The 25,774-nt window shown below is 39.4% G+C and overlaps 1 long non-coding RNA gene across 1 annotated transcript in view; it reads right to left on the minus strand.

Annotated features, from left to right (window-relative positions):
- Positions 1 to 1,786: 1,786 nt before the first annotated feature.
- LOC114161173 (uncharacterized) overlaps positions 1,787 to 25,774 on the minus strand; it is an 89,233-nt gene continuing 65,245 nt past the window's right edge. Inside the window, exons 4-5 of the long non-coding RNA XR_003598955.1 lie at positions 2,291 to 2,374; positions 1,787 to 1,833 (exon numbers count right to left, since the gene is read on the minus strand). This is a non-coding gene — a long non-coding RNA (uncharacterized LOC114161173). The remainder of the gene's footprint in view (positions 1,834 to 2,290; positions 2,375 to 25,774) is intronic.

A 25,774-nucleotide genomic window follows, 5' to 3' on the forward strand; every position in this document is an offset into this window, starting at 1 on the left:
AACCAGGAAGTCGAAAAAACACCAGGACGAGATCTAAAGCACTAAAGTCTCACTTGTCTCAGTTGAGTTTTCTCATTTCATTTCATCTGATGTAAAACCAACTGCATTTGGAAAAAAGGACATCATGCCAAAGTCAAACAAACCGTAGCGATGGTAGTTTAATGACCTAGAGCTGCTTCGGGATATAGACAATTTTTCATAATTTATGAAACCACGAATTCTGCCCTCTGGCAGAAAATCCTGAGAGAGCTTCTCGGTTATGCAGTAGAAAAATATTCCAAAACACCCAAGCACGACCACCACCGCTAAATGGATCAACAAAAGAAAAAATATTTTGGAGTGGCCAAAGGTCTGGACATGAATCAAATTGAGAAGCTACAACTTGACCTTCAACAGGCTGTCCGTGCATGGAAATCAATACATTTTACAAACAAGAGTCAGTGTTAAATTTCTCAGTGATTTGAAAAACTCAGTTATTATTGATGCTAATGGCGGTTTTTGGAGGCAACCTAACAGGCAGCTGTTGGGTTTTACGGCTTTTTGTTCTATTTACTTTCTTACTCTTAATTGAAATCATTTGAAAAATCCTATTTTATTAACTCCACTTTCTCTGATATTAAAATGTATTTTTATGTTCTGAAATATTTAAGTTCAACAAAGTGGAACAAACATACTTTTTTTTTTTAAAGCACTGCATAAGATTCAACAATTACCATTAAAATCGATAAACTATGGTCAAAGGTAAAATGGTAGAGAGAATAATTATTTGAGGTTGTGATTTCAATACGTTTTGCATATCTACCTGTAGCTGAGATAGCTTAATGATGATCTACAGCACTGCACCTAGCAGTTGTCAGGAAACCTGCTAATACTTGTAATGGTATAATGAGAAGTGTATTTTTCTTAAGTGATAACTCTTTGCTCTACACAACTGGGATTTCTCAGTTTTGGTATTTTCCTTTAGAAAATAACAGGCACTGACTAGAAGGGATAAGAAAGGATTGACCAATTGAATAAAGTGAAAGAAAACCAATATGTGTGGAAACTGAAGGACACAGGCAAAGGTTGATCAAGTAAGAGAAAAAGCAGGTGGAAAGGAAGTAGCTGACTGCAGGAAAGGAAAATATTTTCAGGAAGCTAGATTGATTTTTTTATAAGTTGGGAAATATATGTCAATATAGTCATCTGTATATCCTGAGGCAATGTTACAGAGGGCAAACAGTGGCGTTTATAGCTTTTAGTAAAAATTTAATCTTGCTTCTTTACTGAGGTTTCTACAACATATACGTTGGTTTCCTCACATTTTTCCAGGGGTTAAATGTTTTGAGGGCACTGATGGGAAATAATATTTTGTAAAAGAGTGACTCTGCATTCCAGAGTGAATCTTTTATTAATCTATCTAAACCACAACTATCTTTATCTTCTACCATATTTGAGGAAGATGGGCAAATAATTTGTCCAGACTATTTCCCTTCTTCCTTTATTCCCACGTCAAGACTTTTGGCAAGATTAAGGAAGTCACTGGAAACAAATGGATATAATGAAGCTGGCTATTCAGAGTGCCAGCTACATTGGAAGCTGAGTGGAAAGAAAAAGTCTCGTGTAAAACCATGCACAAGCAACATCCGTCTTTGAGAAGATTGTGTTACAAAGCCGATAAGTCACATTCTGACTCCTTGTTCTTGAATAGTTTTCTACAGAACCAATACCTGTTTTTTTCTGTGAATTTACATATCAAGATGTGATAAACCAGGCAATTTACAGAATTTATGTTCTACACTAATTACCTTGTTCCTGCAGGAGTGCTCTTATGTTCTAGGGACACAACCGCACCTATCGCAACATCGGACCAAATCAATCAGACCGTAGAAGCAGTAATCTCAGATTGTCTGTGCATCAGTGGTTTAAAACCCATAGACTGCCACTCCAAACTATGAGGGAATGCATAGGTAGACATGGATTTTAAATTAACCGGCCCAATACAAACTCGCAATAGTACATGGAAGGGATAAAAGGAAACAAAAACTCTGATGACGATTACAATCAGCTCTAAAAAGACAATTTCTGGGTTTCACGGTTGTTATGCTCTGAAATAAAATTAGATTTAACAGCAGAATCCAAAATATTTTTATAATATCAGCGTATGGGTGGCAGCTCATAAGAACAGAAACCATACACATTGCAAATTGTGTATAACAAAAACTCAGAGGTTTAATAGCCGCCACACACAGATGTATTCACAACAACAAATGTTGCATTCTTTGAACCAGACTTAACAAAAGAGTCTTACCTGGACTGTTGCTCAGTGGTCCAAAGACCTCTTCTCAGGTAGAAGTAAATTTAGCATGTTGTTTGAAGACCAAGGTGCTATAGTCTGGAAAAAAGTGGAGAAGCACAGAATGCAAGTCAAACAGACTGAATTTAGGCTTTTCATCAGCTTTAAGTCAAAATCTTGAAAATGAACAGAGTCATTTTAAATACGTCGCTCTGTAGAAAATAAGCTGTTATTTGGGGGTGGGGGGTTTGGCATGATTGTAGAGAGTGCAAATATTTTTATCTGGGACACTGTACGGGTCAAGACATGGTGACCAGGTCAGATTGTAATGCTGAGGAAGAGTGTTATCTCACAGAGCAGCTGACTATACTGTGAGACGGCAGGAAAGATAGAGAGGTTATTTAGCTGACACCATGCTGTAGCATAAGCAGCTCATGTGGTGCGCGAGTATAATTCTCTGTGTATAATTCAGAACAGTGTCTGGACAATCTTAATCTATAACGCGTCAACAATTATCTAATTAGGGACAGGAAATGGGTCATGTCGTCATATTAACGATCCAGCTGTTGTGATCTTGTTGACAACAAGATAAAACAACCTTTGGCTGAATTGATTGTCTTTTCTCTGCTTACACTAAGCCCTCATCTGACCATTTTTGACCAAGTCACCATTATTTTAATAAACTACTTGCAGAGAATAATCAGCTGGCTCGCGTCTTTCTTACTTAAATAAGTATGCAACATTTTTAAAACTTTACACTACCGTTTAAAACCGCAACACTTTTACCTAAACGATTCAGTCAAATAACAGCAGAAAAAAAAACATTGAATTTCTGAGCGCTCCTAGATCAAAATGAGCCACACAAACTTGCACAGACACACACACTTATAAGTGGCCCAATCAACTGTATATTGAGGAAGCCATCCTGAGTAGCATTATGTAGCTCTTGGCTCAGCATTTTCTTCACTAACAAAAAGGCAGGGAGACAATTGCTCACTACAAAAGTCCACTATTGACCAGACACTTGCTGAAATTCATATATTTTACAGGCTCAAAGCCAATTTGCAAAACAAACAAAGATTTTTCAGTTAGGCTGTCTGGAGAAGAAATACAATAACTGGTGTGGAAGGAACAAATAAATAGAACCGTACTTTTTCTTCTGATCAGTCTTAAAGCACAGTAGGTATCCAAAATGAACAAATGTTTCTGAAAAATGTACACTTACTTTATATTAAAGTAACTTAGGAATGTTCCAAAGGGATTTTTTTGGCCTGAACATGGGAAAGTGATGCAAAAACCAATTGTATGTGTGGCATTTACTATCCTTCTGTCAAATTAATTGGCTTTTTGGAGTTACATGTGGTAACTCAGAGATTTTGCATGCGTCAGACAAGAGTGAAATTTACTAGGCAATAGCTTAACAGCGCCCTCTGGCGACTTTCAAAACCACACTTAGCTTACTTTATTTCAGAGCCATGAAATTTGGTACACTTGAGGAACATCCTATCAATAGTCTCTTGCATTCATGTTGCAAAAACAAATAGGTAATTAGCCATCTTGCAATTTTGGTGCCGTTTGGGACGTTTATAGGCTCTGCATCTGATTCAGCGTCTCAGAGGTTTTAAAAATCTCGGCTTGAAAATCAATGAGCCAAGATTATTTACAGAGGACATTTCAGCAACAAGGCAGTTCAAAGTGCTTAATACAATAAAAGACACAAGAGTAAGGTGTCATAAAAACAACATACAGTTAACAGAACTGTTGAGTTTGCTCATAAGGCATGGGGTTTAACAAAATCCTGATCTTTCATACGTGTTGAAAGGGCTTGCACAGGGGGCCAGGCTTTAAACTTCAACAGAACGTAAAAAAAAATCCTCTTTTGTTTCATACAAGCAAATTAATTTTGACTTGTTGCATGGCACCAAACCATGAATGTCTGCTTGTTTTTTCTATCCGACAGTGTTGATTCAATCTTCTGCTCCTTAAAGATAAGCATAGCATATAAACGACTGGTTTAAGTTCTCCATGATCTAATGCCTTCCAATCAAAAGTAAACTTAGAAACTAGCTCAATAGTTGAAGTTGTTGAAAAAAAATTAAATAATAAAAAAATATGCTTTTTACTATTTAGATTTCTCTTCTGTGTGCATTATTTATCCCATAGGGTCATTTAAAAAGTGTACACTGGGATCAGAAGTGTTCTACTGCATAAATTACTTTTTGCCGTAATCTCACCATTTAATTTAGTATTTTCGCATTGAAATAAATCACCTGATCATCACTGAACATTCAAAGTTGAATATATAGTTAACCTAGCGCAGCAGAAGCTTCCAATATGTTTGCTGTACATTTTCAGATACATAGAAAGGCAAGTATTTACTTAACTGTGCATCATAAAGCATTAAAACAGATAACGAGTGATGGGAGTAGAGACAACTACCGTATAGTTGTGATGAGGCACTATAGTTTTATCTGTGCTGTGTCAGAGCTGAGGTTGTGTTTGACCATCATCAGAAAAACAGTGAAAAAAAGTTGAAAAGGTATAAAATTTGTGTTTCTCCCAAAGGCAGTAAGAAACCCCCATTGGTCAGCAAAACTTGCTCGTACGTGTCAAACTGTCTTGTTAGCCAGTCTGCCATATGTATGAGGGTGGGCGTGTGTGTGTGTGTGTGTGTGCGTGTGCGTGTGCGTGCGTGTGCGTGTGCGTGTGCGTGCGTGTGAGTCAGTGAGAAAGTGTTGGCAAACTATATGTTTTTTACCATATGTGAGCAGGACTTCATGAAGGCGTGCTTGAAGGGTGGGTTTAATGATGTCTTATACCGGAGGAGAAAAAGTACATATGGCATATTTTTCTGGAAAGTCAGCCAAAAGGAAACTTAAAAGAGGTACACCATAAAATATTACAAGAGGATTTTCAGTTGCCTAACTCTGCATGATGAAAAGTGGTCTGTCAAGAATCACCTACTATCTCAGTCTTCTCATTAAGCTGATGTCGTTTACTCTTGGCACGATTAAAGCTGAGCTTTTCAGAACACAGTCAGAATAAGCAATTATCTCTGGTGAGTAGTGTTGTTTGATATAAAACATGTAGAGCTAAATTTGTTGTGTTTTCAACAGTAGACAAGACTAGGCAATATAAACACTATTAGTTAGAAAATGTGAGCAGCTCATGAGATCCTTTTACCTGAGAACTGACTCGGGTTCTAAGAAGTGTTTCTAATAATTTGTCGTTTCATCCGAGAAATTATAATTAAAGAGAGAAGATATGCTGGATGCTTGTGACAGACTGGCGACCTGTCCAGGGTGAACCCCGCCTCTCGCCCGGAACGTAGCTGGAGATAGACACCGGCAACCCTCACGACCCCATTAGGGACAAGAGTGAACAGAAAATGGATGGATGGATGGATATGCTGGATGGATGGATGGATGGATGGATGGATGGATGGATGGATGGATATGCTGGATGCTACATCAGACATCTAAGGTGGAGTAGAGAGAGAATATGTTTGCAGGTGGAGCAATAAGTCCCTCCAGCAGGTCAAGTTTAAAGGCGCTATGCTAAGAATAAAACTAGATCTTTACAAATATTCTGTTGTGCCATATCTGTCCTATGAGAGGGATGTGGTCAGTTCAACATTTAAGCTCAAATTTATTATAGAACCAAAAACATTTCTAGAAGTGCATACATTTGAACAATTTCGTACTCGCAAAATCCCCCCAAATGTAACAAACCTCTTAATCCTCACTCAAATTCCCTTTGTACTTGTGAACTAGTCATTTTATGGATGTAAGCCAGTTTATTGTGGTTCTGTTTGTTGTTTTAGGTCAGTTGAACCAATTCTAAGAGAAATGTTGAGCCCTGATTAAACCAAAATAATTATAGAAACTTCTGAATATAGACATTTATTTGACTTGCATTGGGCTGTGAGTGAGAGTTGAATGAAATTGTCCATAGTCCCATGGCAGGCACCTGCTTTTCCTACCTGGAAAAAAACTGGGTCTGGAGAGACCCAAACTGCAAAGCAGCAAAATTCCAAGTTTCTGCAAAAAGTAGCATTGATGGGAAAAGACTATGGTTTGTAAGTAGAGTATCAGATCTGAGATGAGTAATACAGCCGTTCGAGCAATTCCAGACAGTTAAGAACCTTCTTTTGCAGGAAGAATGCAATCAACGTTCCAATGCAAACACTTAGAACCCCTTTTTTATCGTAAATAAAATTTACGCATTTGCAAACATATTAAGTTATCCAAAGGACAACAAGCTTTGAGAATAATCTATCACATTAAAGATATGCAAATGAACAAAGCAAGAGCAAAGCTTTTCTTTATTCTACCAAAATTTCAGTTAGGTATTGATCATGTGTGATTAGCTCGATGGGGTACAGATAAAACCTTTTCACCCTCCCTCTGATTACTACTGCATTTGCTGTATTAGTGGCTGAATAGAGGAAAAATGGCACCTTAACTCAAATAGGATAGCAGATTTTCTCCTGCATGTATATAGTACAATGTCATTTGTGAATCTAGAACAGAAAATAAAGCAAATAGCATTAAACAGTTCCAAAAAACAGCTTGTTTCTCTCCCGAATGTTTTTAAAATCTATATGGACCAACTTCATATATAATACTGTTTGTTCTCTCATGTTTTACTTTCAAAATGGATATCATGAAAGTGTATTTTAGGAGAACTCTTAAACACGAACATTTCATTTCACTTTTACTCCTTGGGAGAGCCAAAATTGGCATTAGCTTAAATTAGCAACATTAGGTAGGTGTGTGTGTGTGTTTTTATTAACATGCACGTGCCAAGGGGGAATAGAAAGCAATTTAATACTGAAAGTCTGCAAATGTATTTGAGTCATAAAAAATTATCCTTTGATTGGTCAAAACAAACCTGGCGGCACTGTGACATTTCCTAATGTGCGACAGGCTTCAGAAAAACACGATTTTAAGAATTTTCTAATCTGCAGCTTTTATTCTTTCTTACCCCGTTCACAGATTTCTACAGATATCAGAGTCGAAGCTTTGAGAGGCATGGATTTTCTTTTTTTTAAATTGATATCAAAGGTTAGGCAGAACTATGTGTTCAGAAGTAAATGGGGAAATTACCCTTTACTTTTGGCTTTCTAAGAGCACTTCAGAAAATAGGGCAATAGTGTTGTTTATGTCTCAAATGGAGAATAAAAGCAAAACGACAAACACTTCCTGTTGATTTTGTGTCCTAGAAAACAGTATAGAGAAATATTTTCCAGTTTCTCCTGTTAGAGGAAATGGTAAAATACCACAAATTGAACCTAATATTTCATAGAGATAAATGTCAAATAAGGTAATGTCCCCTGTCCTGCAGTGCATAATAACAGGGACATCCTTCAACAAGAGCTTTCTAGCATAATACTGAAGTTAATACATAGTCCTGTGAAGTAGTATCCCTACAAATTATATCCATTTGTCTTCTTTGTCTCACATACAAATTTCACAAAATTTTAATGGGATAAATAAATTCAAATGTAGTTTTCCTCTTTTTAAAAAGAGGAAAAAAGCTATCCAGACCAATCTGGATATATATATATATTTTTTTTTATAAAAAACATAATTGGATCCAAAATCTACTGCAGAACCTCTGAACACAAATTGAACTTACTTGAAAAAGTAGTTTTTATCTAGATTTGTATTTGGAAACAGGTTTCATTGATGAAAATAATGGAAGTTTAAAAAAAAAGAAAAAGAAAAATGTCATCCCAGCTCAGCACCCACACCCTATGCAAACATGCAGTTGTCATTTTCAACAAATAGTCAAAGTCAAAAAATAATTTCATTTTTGAAAGCACGGCTAATATTCATTCAAGCAACACTACGTGTTCTCTGTCCAAAAGCTTTCTGCACTGGGCCAGTAACACAAAAACTATACCAGCATTAGTGGCATTCCATGCCATGCCTGGAAACGTTGATAGAATTTGTATTGTTAGCAAACATCTACTAATGGCTGCTTTGCATGGGCCGGCTCAGGAGATTTAGGAAAACAGCACCAGAGAAAGAGCACAGAAGGGAGCCTGAGGTTTAAACTGGGAAACTACGGCAAGGCCTGGACTGTGGACGTGCTTGAGTCGTCATAGACCTTCATCTTCAGAAGAAAAATTGTAATTGGATAAGTCATGTGCATTCACACTTGGAAGAATTTGAATTCAAATGCATTCACATTTAAAGGTTTCACTAACCGGTTATCTCACCCTTGCACAAATGTCTTCAAGCATTTGTGTTAAAGTCATGCCACAGCATCTCAATTGGATTTCATACCAGACTTTGACAAGAACAGTCTGCATTTTTGGCTGGTGTTCATGACTGATTCATGTTTTTCATATATATTTATAAATATTTCTATAAATGGACAATGGCTCTCATTGTGGCTAATTGAGTTTTAAAAAATTCTTTAGCTTGGGGCATGTTGCGTTTCTTTTAGAGATTGCTTTGCGTACTTCAGGTTTTTTAAGAAACTTTCTAATTGTACTGGTGAAGAACTAATCAGAGTTGGATTAACGAGTGAATTTCTAAAATATGTGGTTAATCATATTAAGACTTATCAGTTGTCAGTGATGAAGCAAATTTACTCGAGTACTGTACTAAAGTATGGTTTTTGAGAATTTGTATTTTATAAGACTAACATTTTTTGGAAGACATTACTTTTATTCCACTACATTTTAATGATAAAAATTGTACTTTTTACATCACTAGATTTTTCGAAGGGCTTTTGTGATGCATTACTTCTGTTGGCAGTGTTGGTGTATCTTTACACACGACACCCCCTATGTGTCAGGAGGTGATATGCAGCTTTAAACCAGTTTTAAGAAGTTGAAGAAGAAGAATAATTTTTGTCCTGCTAGTATTGCCTTATAAGTCTGGCGCTCAGTAGTAATGATGGTTAGGTCTGGTATACACATGTCTGCCAGAGCATCCATGACATAAACCTAGATTTAAACCTAGATTTATGTTAGTTGAGATAAAAAACTTGGTATTATTTTAAGTGTTTGCAGCATTAAAACTAAATCACAAACAAAAGTTTTTTAAACGTGAATTAGACATGTTTCAGCTCTATTACAGGTTTTTCTTGAGATTCTGATTAGTTCTCCTGATTTTAACATTTTAACATCTGATTTAAGACACAAGTTAGACTATTCTAAACGTTTAGTTGCTTTGTTCTGTTAATCGATTTTTTACCAGGAATTGTGTTGTACAGAAATGTTTCTAGTTTATTGTAATGTGTTATTTGAAATTCAGCAAACTTGTACAAATATTACAAATAACTACCTCAGTGCAAAATGTTCCCCAAAATAGTAGAATTATCGCTCCTGAACTCATCACTTAATGCTAGGCTCTACCAAAATCTTTCTAACCCTTATCTTAAAGACTAAATGAGACAAAAAAACTCTCTGAACGACAACATAAAACTGCATTTTACAAGACATCTTGATCTGAAACATTTAAATGTCAACTAAAAAAACAACAACAACAACAACAGAGAAGAAATCTTTAAGGAGATTCCTATATGCAGTGTTTCTTTTAAAGCACTGCATATAGGAATTAACTGCTGACACCGTGTTTCCCCTCTATGCAAACCAGGGACAATCGTCAAGAGATATTTGATCAGACAGATGGACTTGAATCCAACACTAAACAGATGGCACAAATTTGTTTATAGCTGCAGCCACTGAAATAGCCCACAGATACAAAAAGGCCATCTGGATGCATGTAGGTTTTTCAGCATTTATCCATCTTTCATTTTCAATTACTATCCAGGAATCTAACAAAGTGGTCCACTGATGGGGTACTGGTAAATGAGAATTTAAAAAAACAGTAACTGTTGAGCATAGCTGACATTTAGCAATTACAGTTTATAAAAAACGTTACATCACTAAGAATAGGACTCCTCTGCTCCTAGAAAAAAAGAAATCACCTTATTACACGAGACAGTAAAATATTTCCTCCATCAAGAACACTTTTTAACATATTCTTGTGCAATTGCTTGCAATAGACAGCTGATATAGTTTCTTGCAAAGGCATTCATGACCCTTAGAAGCTTTTCACATCCTGTCACATTACAACCACAAACCTCAATATTATAAAAGTATGTCAAACTCTGAAGAGTGTGGCATGTACTTGTATTGTGGCTTTTGATCAACTCCAAACGTGACGATTTTTTGTTTTCCTGTTGGAATTATTAGCTTTTCTCATCCACTTTTTTTTTATTACTAAAGGATGGGATATATAGTATTACTTTTGTTTGCTCTCTAATGCTCTCCGAGAAACCTTTGAGGCCTTCAGTGAACAGTTGTATTTCTACTGAGACTAAAATTACCCACAGCTGGATTTTCCCTCAGACCACTGGTTGAAGTGGATTTTATTTAAGGCCAATGGGGGGAAAAACGCGCTCAACGAGTAAAAATGCTTCTCAAATTTGTGAAAATGTTCAAAAATCAAGTATTTTTTCCTCCCACTTCAGAATTGTGCATTTATTTGTGTTGATTTATCACATAAAATCTGAAAGTTTATGTTTAAGGGAAATTAGTTCTTTTGTAAGAAACTTAATTTTGTTTAGGTGTTTTAAAAGGATACAAAGAAAAGAAATGCTTTGACTATGCTGGAAATTAAAATGCTGACATGTAGGTGTCTAAGAAAATAAAATAAATATTAAATACATGTCCAAAATGTCAAATATTAATCAGAGGAACTGATTCCCCATTCAGGCTCTGTTGGGAGTCTAATAAAGGGCATACCACTGATGGTTCTGTCATGCAAGGCTTGGTGTCAACTCTCCAAACCTTTCCACCAACCTGGATCCTGCGCTCACACTGTGTTTGACCTATGAAATGTTCTGTCAGTCTCTTTTGATCCCTGCGTTTTGTGTCATTCAGCTGCGTCTGTGTGGCAAACTAACTTCTAAAGTGCCGACTCCACCTCCTTTACTGCCTACCTGTTTAGTGGAAATTGGAAGTCGTTTGTTCAGATCATCCCTAAATAATATAACACGGAATTCAACACTCATTTCTCAGTCACTTCTGACAGCTCAACAGACCCAGATAAAGTCAAATGAGTCGAAATTGAGAGGACACTTATAAACATTTTCATGAGTTTAGCACAGCACACATATTCATTCAGATCAGAGTATTGGCACACTTCATAAATCTATCTATAAACCTCAATGGCCTAACCATCCACACTTTTTTCAAAAGAAACAGAGGTCAAGCTGGCCTCCTCTGATTTGACTTGCTTTATGTTTGCACAGCGAGAATATTCAGGTCTAATGGAGTCTACGGGTTTCCTTTGATGTCTCTCCACGACGAGATAATGACTGACTGTTCAGAGAGACACGGACAGTTTGCTGTCTGTTCGAGACCAGAGACGAAGAGAGAGCTTTAGAGCATCAGGTCCACCATATGGCCATCTGATTTTTCTGCAGCAAGGACCAATCTGCTGAACCTGTGGGAGCTTGGCTGTCTGCACCTCAGGCTTCATTTCAAAGACATCGAATATCAGTGAACCAGTGGGAGAACTTTTTGCAGATGCCGCTGCCTCTGTGCCGTTACTCCTGGTCAAATAGCCCCCATGTTTATCAAAAGAAAGCTGTTGTAATTTAGAAACGTGTTAGAAGTTCTGCATCCTAAAATAAATATCATTCGCAACGAAATGAGTGAGAGGTTACAGATTTTATTTAGCATCTACTGGTGACTTGCTGAACAGATAGGAGAGTATTGATTTTCTTACTCCACACTCAGCAAGAAAGTAAGAGTAGAATATTTAGGAAAATGTCAAACAGCTCCCCTAAGAAATGACACAGTGAGGAATCAGTAACATGTATTCCCCATTGTACTTGTCTTATTGCTGAGCCTACCACAGCAGCCACAATCTGGACACAGTCAAACTTGATATTCCATAATTATCCCTTATTGAAGCCCAGCCTGTATACATCACTGGCATACCAACTACTCATAATATTTGAATTTCTCCTGCAAATGGCTCTCTGTCACATTATGACGTGTCCAGGTGTTCATTAGCAGAAAAAAAAACATACTGATTATGACCTTTTTCATCAAAAAGGGAAGAAGAAGAATAGGATTTCTGAGGCACAAGTTGCATTGCTTCAAAATCTGATATCCCTTTAATTTAGGCAGCATTTAGCTTTGTGGTTATATAATGAGAATACTGGAGAGGAGTGAGATGAGCAGTATGAGAGCTCTACAGAAAAATTTACATATTCATTTTTTTACACATTTCTCAAAAATAAAACAAATGAGATTGCAATGCATGCCTGCTTTTGTACATTTTTAAGCACATTGACCATACTGTATATATAAAACTTATTTTCCATGAATCTATAACTTGTTCATTAATTAATTGGAGCTTCCAACTATCAACCTTCTGCTGCCTTCTAACCATTTATTCCAGCTTAACAGCGACATAGAAAATGGAAACTTGTTCAGGTACCACAAGAGGGACTGACACAACTTATTCCAACCTAAACAACAAAGTAGCCAAGATCATCATAATTCTTTATAAATGACTGTAGTTCTGTCCCCCAATGCTGTGATAGCAAAGGACAGGGAAGACAAAAAGCTCAAATCAAATCTACACTTATGTACTTTAACTTTATGTACACGTGAGCATTAGCATTTAAGCACAGCTACCTGTGACATTAAGCAAAAATTAATTAACTAAGCTATTTTTTTAAGGAAACATTAATTTGGCAGGGGGCATGCATTTGTCAAGTGATTATTCTAATGTGTTCAGGATTTTTTTCATTTTATTTTAACAGAGGACACCACTTTGGTATGCATTGCATTACCAAAGTGCAAATATTTTTATGCATTAAAATATATTGATTATAACAGGTTTAATTTACCGTATAGCCCTTAAAAGATTACTCACACATGACAGTTTCTTGAAAAATCTAATGATATAATTGAGCATTACGTCAAAATTTTATTTGACTTGACTTTACCAATCTACATGAAATCTGTGCCAGAAAATAAGGAATATGCAGCCTTAATGCTTTTTCACACGTTAGCTTTTAAAACGCACCGTTCTGGATCAGGGTGTTATTCTGTTGAGTTAAAGTTATATTTATTAATGTAATTCTAAGATTTTGTAAAGCATGAGACTCTCTTCTCCAAATCAGAACAACAAAAAGTAAACGTTTTAACGTGATTATAATCTAAGGGTAATTGCAAGTACATACATCCATTCTGAAAAGCCTTGTAACAACCAAAACATTGCACAAATGAAACCTGAAGTCTGTTTCAGTGTATTTTGCAAGGAAGACAAGACAGTTGGAATGCAACTTGTTTAACCAAGCATGTAGAAGAAGAACCTGGTGGGAAATACCCTGCAGGCAAACTCCTGTTCACTTCTTCAGCTATGACTTAAAGGTGGATGGGAATATAGTGAGGCCACGCATGCATGTAAAATCAACCAATTACAGCACATTTCTTACAAAACAAGATGCGAGTGCAAATTGAACAAGCTTCTCCAGCTAATTTTCTCCATCCATCCATCCATCCATCCATCTTCTTCCGCTTATCCGAGGTCGGGTCGCGGGGGTAGCAGCTTCAGAAGGGAGGCCCAGACTTCCCTCTCCCCAGCCACTTCTTCCAGCTCCTCCGGGGGAATCCCGAGGCGTTCCCAGGCCAGCCGAGAGACATAGTCCCTCCAGCGTGTCCTGGGTCTTCCCCGGGGCCTCCTCCCGGTGGGACGTGCCCGGAACACCTCACCAGGGAGGCGTCCAGGAGGCATCCTGACCAGATGCCCAAGCCACCTCAACTGGCTCCTCTCGATGTGAAGGAGCAGCGGCTCTACTCTGAGTCCCTCCCGGATGACTGAGCTTCTCACCCTATCTCTAAGGGAGAGCCCAGCCACCCTACGGAGAAAACCCATTTCGGCCGCTTGTATCCGCGATCTCGTTCTTTCGGTCATGACCCAAAGCTCATGACCATAGATGAGGGTGGGAACGTAGATCGACCGGTAAATCGAGAGCTTCGCTTTTTGGCTCAGCTCTCTCTTCACCACGACGGACCGGTACAGCGCCCGCTTGACAGCAGACGCTGCGCCAATCCGCCTGTCGATCTCCCGCTCCCTTCTTCCCCCATTCGTGAACAAGATCCCGAGATACTTAAACTCCTCCACTTGGGGCAGGACACCCCCCCTGACCCGGAGAAGGCACTCTACCCTTTTCCGGCTCAAGACCATGGCCTCGGATTTGGAGGCACTGATCCCCATCCCGGCCGCTTCACACTCGGCTGCGAACCGATCCAGCGAGAGCTGCAGATCACGATCTGATGAAGCCAAAAGGACCACATCGTCTGCGAAAAGCAGAGATGAGATCCTGAGGCCACCAAATCGGATCCCCTCAACACCTTGGCTGCGCCTAGAAATTCTGTCCATGAAAGTGATGAACAGAATCGGTGACAAAGGGCAGCCCTGGCGGAGTCCAACTCTCACCGGAAACGAGCCCGACTTACTGCCGGCAATGCGGACCAGACTCTGACACCGGTCATACAGGGACCTGACAGCCCGTATCAAAGGGCCCGGTACCCCATACTCCCGGAGAACCCCCCACAGGGCTCCCCGAGGGACACGGTCGAACGCCTTCTCCAAGTCCACAAAACACATGTAGACTGGTTGGGCGAACTCCCATGCACCCTCCAGGACCCTGCTGAGGGTGTAGAGCTGGTCCAGTGTTCCACGACCAGGACGAAAACCACACTGCTCATCCTGAATCCGAGGTTCGACTATCCGACGGACCCTCCTCTCCAGGACCCCTGAATAGACCTTGCCAGGGAGGCTTAAGAGTGTGACCCCTCTATAATTGGAGCACACCCTCCGGTCCCCCTTTTTGAACAGGGGGACCACCACCCCAGTCTGCCAATCCAGGGGAACTGCCCCCGATGTCCATGCGATATTGCAGAGTCGCGTCAACCAACACAACCCTACAACATCCAGAGCCTTAAGGAACTCCGGGCGGATCTCATCCACCCCCGGGGCCTTGCCACCGAGGAGCTTTTTAACCACCTCGGCGACCTCGCCCCCAGAGATTGGAGAGCCCAACCCAGAGTCCCCAGGCTCCGCTTCCTCAGTGGAAGGCATGTTGGTGGGATTGAGGAGGTCTTCGAAGTACTCTGCCCACCGGCCCACAACGTCCCGAGTAGAGGTCAGCAGCACACCATCCCCACTATAAACAGTGTTGGTGCTGCACCGCTTCCCCCCCCTGAGACGCCGGATGGTGGACCAGAATCGCCTCGAAGCCGTGCGGAAGTCTTTCTCCATGGCCTCTCCAAACTCCTCCCACACCCGAGTTTTTGCCTCAGCAACCGCCCGAGCCGCATGCCGCTTCGCCCGCCGGTACCCATCAGCTGCTTCCGGAGTCCCACAGGCCAAAAAGGCTCGATAGGACTCCTTCTTCAGCCTGACGGCATCCCTCACCGAAGGTGTCCACCAACGGGTTCGAGGGTTGCCGCCGCGACAGGCACCGACAACCTTGCGGCCACAGCTCCGATCGGCCGCCTCGACAATGGAGGCACGGAACACGGTCCACTCAGACTCCATGTCCCCCACCTCCCCCGGGACGTGTTCGAAGTTTTGCCGGAGATGGGAGTTAAAGCTCCGTCTCACAGGGGATTCCGCCAGACGTTCCCAGCAGACCCTCACAACACGTTTGGGCCTGCCAGGTCTGACCGGCTTTCGCCCCCGCCACCGGAGCCAACTCACCACCAGGTAGTGGTCAGTGGACAGCTCCGCACCTCTCTTCACCCGAGTGTCCAAGACATACGGCCGCAGATCCGATGAAACGATGACAAAGTCGATCATCGAACTGCGGCCTAGGGTGTCCTGGTGCCAAGTGCACATATGGACACCCTTATGCTTGAACATGGTGTTCGTTATGGACAATCCATGGCGAGCACAGAAGTCCAGCAACAGAACACCGCTCGAGTTCAGGTCGGGTGGGCCGTTCCTCCCAACCACGCCCCTCCAGGTCTCACTGTCGTTGCCCACGTGAGCGTTGAAGTCCCCCAGCAGAACAAGGGAGTCCCCAGGAGGAGCACTCTCCAGTACCCCCTCTAAGGACTCCAAAAAGGGTGGGTAATCTGAACTGTCGTTCGGCCCGTAAGCACAAACGACAGTCAGAACCCGTCCCCCCACCCGTAGGCGGAGGGATCCTACCCTCTCGTTCACCGGGGTAAACCCCAACGTACAGGCGCCGAGATGGGGAGCAACAAGTATGCCCACTCCTGCCCGACGTCTCTCTCCCTGGGCAACTCCAGAGTGGAAGTATGTCCAGCCCCTCTCAAGGAGACTGGTTCCAGAACCAGAGCCATGCGTCGAGGTGAGACCGACTATTTCTAGCCGGAACCTCTCGACCTCATGCACTAGCTCCGGCTCCTTCCCCACCAGAGAGGTGACATTCCACGTCCCAAGAGCCAGTTTCTGCAACCGAGGATCGGACCGCCAGGGTCCCCTCCCTTGGCCGCCACCCATCACACAGTGCACCCGACCCCTTTGGCCCCTCCCACGGGTGGTGGGCCCATGGGAGGGGGGGCCCATGTTTCCTCTTCGGGCTGAGCCCGGCCGGGCTCCATGGGTAAAAGCCCGGCCACCAGACGCTCGCCATCGTGCCCCCCCTCCAGGCCTGGCTCCAGAGTGGGGCCCCGGTGACCCGCGTCCGGGCGAGGGAACACCAAGTCCAAGGTTTTCCTTCATCATTGGGGTCTTCGGGCTGCACTTTGTCTGGTCCCTCACCTAGGACCTGTCTGCCTTGGGTGACCCTACCAGGGGCATGAAGCCCCAGACAGCATAGCTCCTAGGATCATTGGGGCACTCAAACCCCTCCACCACGATAAGGTGGCAGCCCATGGAGGAGTAATTTTCTCCATGTTTATGAAAATCAAATCAACATGAAAGCCACTTAGAAAAAATGGACCCATTGCAAAGTGTCAGAGATTTATGAGTGAGGGTCTGCATGTGCAGGGCTTTTTCTCAGCAAAAGCATAATATGCATAATAATTAGAAGTTAAAACATTATGTATATAGCAAGACGTAAAATCAAAGTGTTTTGCAAGAGCAAACAAAGAGAGAAAAGGCAGATTTAAAATGTTTTTAACTTTGTTTTAAAAGAGACCCCTTCATATGGTGCCAAAACAAACCATGACATAATCTTTGCAAGAAAAAGGCTTCTAATACAGCATAAGCTTGGTGAGTTTTACCTTTAAGGGTACTTTAAATAGGCTAATGTATACTTGTCAAACTTTTTTCTCATAAGCATCAAATAAGGCATCAACATCCTTATAATTAAAGATTAAACATCTGAAAAAGCTGAAACTATCAAATCTGACCTCACACAGGAAACAAAGCCCAGTGGGAATGGTTTTAACCGACAAGAGAAAAAAGAACTGAATGGTTTGCTCAACTTCCATCCCACTGAGTATTTTTCATCAAGGCAGCAGCTTTTCATCTGGTTGCCCCAAAAAGCTTCATTTAGTACTCCACTGGCTGGTAAGCCCAGTATTAGGGTTTCAGTTTAGAAATAATACGGGTACATTTTCCTTAAACTGTTTGACTAAAGTGATTTTCTTCCTAAAGCTCACGGTGCGCTCTGCATTACATTTTTTCCTAGTTTGCATTCCACACACCAAGTCCGCAGGTGAAGTTCAGCAGCCAAAACGAAACTTTTCCACATGGTGCATTTACTGCTTCAGGACATTTGAGCACCCATACAGAACAGCTACATGACAGATTGTTTTTCAGGCAAGAAAATGAAAGAGAGATTTTGCTATTGTTTTTAAAAACTATGAACAGTAAAGCTTTTAGTTTTAACATGGAGGAACTGCATATAAAGCTACGCCTGTTTAGCTTGAACAAAAATTAGAGAGCTTACTTAGAAGATATTTTACTTTGAGTCTTTTCATGGAGGTTCAGTAGATCTCAAATTTCTATGTTTTTTCACACATTACCTCAGTTTTGTTTGCAGAGGGTTTTTATTTTTGTGGTGACTGACAATGAAATCAAATTAATATTGTCAAGTAAGGGTCTACCTTCAGGAAGCATTTAGTTTATTTTTCCCTTACTTGCTGGGAATTTTATTTATTTATTTTTTACCTTGACTTGTTTCTTTCCTCTTTCTTAGCTTTCTTTTTGTCCTTGTGGATCCTGACACATTTAAGCACATAAAATGTTATTATATTTTCTATTATTGCAATTTTGTAGGGATGTACACATTAACTTTAGCTTGCCAATCTCAGTTTCTCATCCAGTGAAAAAACACTGCATTTCTGGTGTTCTCACGAATAAAAAATAGAATTAAACAATAAGCTTTTTCATGTGCAGAATGAGGTATGTCATTACTGTGGATCTTTTCCACTCGCACAAATTGAGAGTCAAGTTGATAAACGGTCATCAATATAAATATGGACATTCAGAATTAACACAATCTGCTCACTTTGGCCCACCTGCCAAAAGAAAAAAACACCTCCATCTTGACCGAGTCCCAATAACAGCACTGACCCAATCTTCACCGCTGAAACAGGTGGGCTTCGCTAACATGTTGGGGGAGCAGCGATTGAGTGAAGAGGATTAATGAAATGATAACTGTAATTAATACTGGCAGAGCAAAACAGACGTGCATCCAAAGTCTCAAAAATTAATGCATGCTTCTCAAAGCAGCATGCTAGACTAGGAAGCACATTTTGTCTTTACTTTCAACTCTTGCATTTCAACTTAACAGCATATTTTAAACAGATAGCAAACTGCAGAGAATCCTCGTATATTCTTACCTGCTTATTCATTGAAAAAGCGAAATCAGTCCACAATGTCTTACATATTCAGCCAAGATTCTCCTCAGACAGAAACCTTGCTTTACTTTCAACTTGTCTCTCATTTTGGTCTGTGAAAGTATATTTCTGCCATTAAACTAAGCTCAAAATTGAAAACAGATAAAATAAATTATTCTTCTCTGCTGAAAAAACTGTGAAGAACTCAAAGGTGCCTGTCAGAGACGAGATCAACCAAAAATCCTATTATAATCATATCTTTCACGGTTATTCAAATACAGTCAATTAGGACTGTTAGGAGAAAAAGAAATAGTTCAATGTCATAGAATCGTCTGTCAGGAACAGGTGGAAATTTGCTATTTTGCAATAAATTAATAGGAAGGATGATTAAGTCTGGACAAATGTGAAGATATTTCTGAACCTTAAGGGGGGGGAAAACTCCTCTTTCAATATAAAGAATGAAAACCCTTAGCAGCAACCTGAGCACAACTGAACTGAATTGTCTGTTTCAATTTAGAGTTATTTTTTAATTCACCTAATCAGACCCCAACTAAAACATGCATACCATTGTAGTTCAAAGCAGTTTACACACTCTAAAAACACAAACTAGTGCTCACTGTCCAACATTAAACATTTAGGTCTCAAATTAACAAATACGAATAATTTTGCTAATCCTAAAATATTCAAAACGGGAAAACTGCAATCAATTGTAATGTGGAAAAAGTGTTTTACACACTTTGTGCAAATAAATGTTTACCTTTTACTATTTTACATTTGCACTACAATATAAAACGACTCAAAGTTTTTGTTTTATCACCCCACCTATGCATAATATGGAGTTGTGTATGCTTCCCCGCAGCTGGGACCCAATTTTGACCCGCATACCAATTTGTATGTCAAGGAATGTGAATGTGATGCAATCTCTATCAGTGAAGAGACTGCTTGGTGTTATTCGTAAAAGGATAATCCTGCTACCAGGCTCCCCAATAGAGCAACCTTGATTTACTTCCACTGCGATAAAGAACCAGCATGAGCTCATCATGCAAGTTTTGTGAATTCTCAAAAACAGTGAACTCTCCCTTTCATCCAGGTCAAGGGTAAGGGAAGAGTTCACTGCTTTCTGGATGAACCCCATGAAACCTCAGTCTAGTGTGAAAGAGGCTTTAGTAACTGCAAGGTGTATGAGTTGGCAGAAAATCAAAAAAGAAAGACATTTTGTGTAGCAATCAAAATTCTCGGTTTCAAATTTACATTCATAAACAGAGATGTCCTTTCTTTTAAATTTACTCATTATTAAATACCCTTGAATTTATTTTTTTTCTTGGTCTACTGAGGAAGGTTTCTGTATTTCCACTGGTTCCTCAACACCATCAATCATGCAACATTAAGATGATCGTAATGTAATGTAGACTAACCCGTAAAAAGTTTCACTGCCCTGCAACAGACCAGATTGCAAGCCTCAGTATTGATCCTTAAAGCCGTTTTATAACCCAGTTAAGGAACAAGGTCACCAGCTCCGCCGTCTCAAACCGGGGTACATTAAAGCCAAGCACTTTCAATCCATTTTACAGAGCTATCCACACTGTCCACAAACTCTGAGCCTCATTTTTGCTGGGGCTGCCTGGCAGCGAGTCCCTTTTGTTCATCAACAGCAAAACAAAAGCTTTATTAATCAATTTAATCAAGTTGCCAGACAGAGTTCAGCAGGTCCACTGATTTATCTGATTAAGCTTTCATCAACTGTAGCTTTGCATATTAAACAATAAAGGTGATGTGATACTAAAAAATGTAATTGATGAGAAATTATTCCCAATGGTGTTTGCAAAACAATGACTGGCCGTGGAAAAGTAAAAATCTAAGCAGGTATTGTGCCAATTATTAGAGAAGGCATTCAAAAACATAACATGAGTTTCTGGAGCCATCTGAATCAAATTATTCAAACTCCATGTCATGAAATCTCCTAATCCTGGTCAGTTCAAAGAAAAAACTAATCCATGACAAGGTCATTTAATAATCTGAACACTTCAAATCAAACAAATAACTAACAATTGCTCTACACTGTTTTATCCAGCATAGAACTTGGTCCTCGTTTTTTCAAACAGCAACAGTTTAGATATCTCAAGAACTGATGGCTAAATGTAGTGTTACATTGACAACACTTTTAAACTATGCAAACCTCAGTGTATATTATTGACATTTTATTTAGGAGCGTCAAAACAAAGTGTGAATAGATGTGCACACATCTTTAAGATTTTTATTTTTAAAGTGTTTTGAAAACCATGTATGATTTTTCCTTTGCTTCACAATTACTTCTAGATTCCATGCTACCACATGGAATCCAAATAAAACACAGTAAAGAGTGTAGTTGTAAAGGGACAGAATGTGATACGTTTAAGTGGTATGAATGTTTCTGCAAGGCTGTAAGTCTATTGTGCCTTTAACGGCAAAGCTGCTTTAAATGTAAAAGTCTTAAGGAAGGACAACACAGGAAGGGATTTATAGCTTTCCAATGCTTTGGGAAGGTTAATTATTTTAATTTTCACAGTGCTAGGAAGCCACTTACAAAACTTTAGAGCTTCTGATTGTGTGTCTATATAAAGTTTGACATCGGCTCGTATTTAATCACAATCGTTCTTCAGCTTTGGTTTTAACGAGCAAATTAAAGTCAGGAAATTACGGTTATTAGGGTATCTTACAGAGCAACCCTCACAGTTTTGCACGTGTGTTTATGTGAGGGAATCTTTTATGTGGTTTCTTACTTTACTGTGAACATCTAACTTTTTATGTGTTGTGCAATTTAGTTTTTCTAATTTAAGCTATGTTGACTAAGTTTACTGTACAACACACTCCAACTTCCCCGAAAAAGACTCTTCTGCAAAAAAAAATAAAATAAAATGTGGTCAAAACTGAGCATGTATTTTCCAGTGAAAACTTCGTACAAGACCGAACTTTTTCTGCTTGTTTTAGTCTAACGTGGTCCAAAAGCACCAACAAAAAAAAATGCTTTTGTGTGTTCTCTTAAACAGAACAAATTTAAACATTTGTTTATAGATTTCCCCAAAATTTTATTCTGTTGTGATCATACCCAAACCTTCTAAGCCAACCAAATGTGGTCTAGAGTCTAAAACAACTTGAAAACTTCAAATAGGAAGTCAACTTCAGAAAACATAACAAGCCACAGTCTAGAGACATTTTTTTTACAGCATTTACACGGTAAAAAACCGATGATGGAGCACCTCGCTCCATCATTATTCCAGAAAGAAACTGACAATTTTATTTTTATTTGAGTGCTAATGCTGCTGGTCATTGACCTTGTATGAATAAAACCCTTCTTGGCAAATTATTTCAAATGGAAGTCACCCTCTTTGTCCTGCATGCAATATTAACCTTAAGGTACAAAGTGTAATTCAAGTCACAGAATCTTATAAAGTTCTTATTAATTTAAGAAAAGGCTTATTCCATCTTGACTCTCTATCTGACAATTAGGTCTCTTGGTGAATTTTAGCTCCCTGGCAGCTACTCCTTCCTCTAGCTGCTGTGTTTAAATGATATTGACTGAGGAAACAAGAAGAGAAAGGTCCCAACTGGGAGCCTGTGAAGGAACTTAATTTGACAGTGGGATTGATAAACTAATGTCATCCAAACTTGCCCTAAATTGTAAAACCGGAGCTCAGTTTGGGTGAATCAGAGCAGAGAAGTGGAATTATTCTAAGTGAGAGCTGGATATAATCCAATGTGAAGTTTCCCAAAATGTTGAAAACAAAACTTTGGGAAAATTGACATGAACAAATTCTTTAGTTCTCAAAAGGCTAAATAGTCAATGTGAACAAATCCTTGAAGACTAGATCACGCTTGATCTCAAAGTCGTGACCCTGTGCAATTATAAGCCAAAAACATTCATGTGACAGGTTCAAAATGGAGTTCAGATGGATTTGCCATCCATTTTGTATCTGAAGGGAGGGTAGTTTGTCAGTGAAAACTGCCATTAAATGACTCTGCTGGGTCACATCTGACTGGTCATATCTGCTATCTGTACATCAGCCTTGTACTGCTGATGGCAGAGCACTGACAGACAGCAGACTGTCGATTTCCAGACCAAAAAAATCCAATCTTTTTTAAAGCTGCTACAAGGTAAAACGAACACACTGTTGAGCTGCAAAATGCTTCCACTCAAGCAAACTTTCCACAAAAGTTTGCTTGAATTTTCTAATTTCATCCTTTCAAAGAACATACATCACGGCGGGTACATATATCTATATATATATATATATCTATATAGATGTGTATAAAGCCCTCCTGGGGCCCCAGATATTTTTGTTTGGTTTTCTGAATTCAGTAGACTGATACATGTTTCTAAAGCAATCTTTAAAATAGCATTTGTTGTGTTTCCAAGGGACGCAGGTGGATCAATTCACTTACAAATTACGATACACAAAAAGTAAACATAGATCAGAATCTGCGTTTGACTCATATTTAATCCTTTTTAAAAAATTCAATTTGGATGTTTAGAGTGGGAAAATAACATTTAAAAAAAATAATACAGATTTTTATCAGCAAAACTTACATTACAGCTATAAACACATCCAACTGAAGTAACCGGGTTGCAATGAATCTATGTTTGTATAAAACTATGGGCTGTGTGGACAGCTGCACAGGGTGGCATTGGAAAGGGGAGTGCACAAGCAACAGATAAAAAGATATTGATTATCTGCCAAATGTTCACCTTGCTTTTATGCATATACAGTCAATGGGGACTTGGCTCCTTCATGTGAAGAGGAGCCTTCTTGCTGCTGAGATAAGGAAAACTAGGTTACTATCCCTACACAGGACTACACTGTGTTTATCTCACCAAATTTCAGATAGCAGAATGGGGTTGGGAGAGTTGCCCAGGGTGCCATTTCTGATTAAGATGAGATACACAGATTATTAATTTGCCTCTGACGGTTCAATTGATAGAAAAAGCACCTTATTTGAAACCAGACCTCAAGTCGCTACTTGTAAATTATCTATTAACATTTAAATATAGACCTGCATAAGGATTAAAATATTGAACCAATTTGTCCAACTTCAGTGAGAACCAAAGAGATGTTCACTCTCAGTAAACTTGGCAACCATCCAGAATTAGTGGGGTGTAAAACAAAAACAAATGTGAACTTTGTGATAAAAACATGAAATCTGGTGGGATTTTTACCCATGAGCATTGCTAAACCAACTGCATATGTGAAACTAATAATATGAAAGCCATAATTTTCTGAGAGTGGATGGATAGAATTTGAGATATTTTGCCTTCAAATTTATTTACCATGCCCTTATGAATCGCCTTTTCCATACACCCCCATCAGAGAAAGTTACCAGTTGTTTATGTTTGTAATAAAATATAATAAACACAGCTAGTGGCACACTGGCAACAGAACTGCTGTGAAACTTAGCAAAGCATATAGCTTTGGTTGACATTTGACCATGACCTAAAAGAACATCTGATCACTCGTAACCCAAACCTGCAGCAGGGCTAGTCAAGCAATGAACTTCTGCCCTGCAAAAGTAAGAAGATGTGTTGCGTTAGGATGTGCAAAATAAAATAAAAAAAGTTACTTTAGAATGCACAGCCTTTTGTTTGTGTCTGTGGAAAAAAAATCCCTTTGAAAACTACTGGTCTGGCTGGGGCATCGTTGAAACCTTTTAGAGATGGAAGGAAACTTCTCAAAAATATAGTCTTCCAGTTTCAAATTCTGCATCTACAAAAATAATCAAAATCAGCTAAAAACTGAAAGCCGTTTCAAATTTTCAACAATTGAGAAGTGAGCATGCAAATGCAACTCAATAGTCAATTTCTAAATAAATTTAAAACATATTCAAAAAGTAAATCTATTTCAGTATGGCAACTCAAAACGTCAAACCAATTGACCATTGAATAGGTTGAGTGCATTTCTGACATTTTTATTTCTTTGATGAATGATTATTATGACTTGTATATAATGAAAACTAAGACGCCAGTATCTCGGAAAATTTGAGTATTAGATACGACAATAAAGAAAATGTAAAAAGATTTTAATCCGTGTAATTTTAATGCTTTTGTCATCTAATGCTCTAAATTGCCATAGGGAAGAATGCTGATTGGACAGATACTCAACAATGTACAATTAAGCGGAAGGAGGAAAAAGTTGTACATCAACAGGGAGAATTGCAGTTTTTAGATTAAAAAAGAACAAAAAAAATCAGGAATTTATCAAATCCTGGTTCAATATCCATAACATCACTGTGGTGTGCTGGCAAAAAACATAACTTTTTTTTTAACACTTCAGCAGTGCTACAGGCTGATCAACTTTGTGCATGTCATAGATAAAAATTACTTCAATAAATCTGAATGAGTAGAAATAAATTCATTCAACGTTTGGAAGTAACACCGAGTTAAAGGAGTCTATCAAATCTGCTCTAGATGAAAGTTCTGGTTGTGTTTTACAGGTTCTGGCCAGTAGATGTGACAGCAGAGCGTCACTGTTTGTGGGTGTTTCCCAACAAAGGGAAGAGAGGCTGGACTGAACTATGAACATGAAGTTTTGGATTGCTGTGCACTAAGGACTTTGTGGAGCTCAACACAGAGGGGCTAGCCATTTGTTTGTCTGTTTGATGTAAAACTATTTAGAGAAACCAATTAACCTAATAGTCGTGGTTTTGGACGATGCCCGTGTATC

Source organism: Xiphophorus couchianus, chromosome 17 (genome assembly GCF_001444195.1).
Source record: "Xiphophorus couchianus chromosome 17, X_couchianus-1.0, whole genome shotgun sequence".
NCBI lineage: Eukaryota > Metazoa > Chordata > Actinopteri > Cyprinodontiformes > Poeciliidae > Xiphophorus > Xiphophorus couchianus.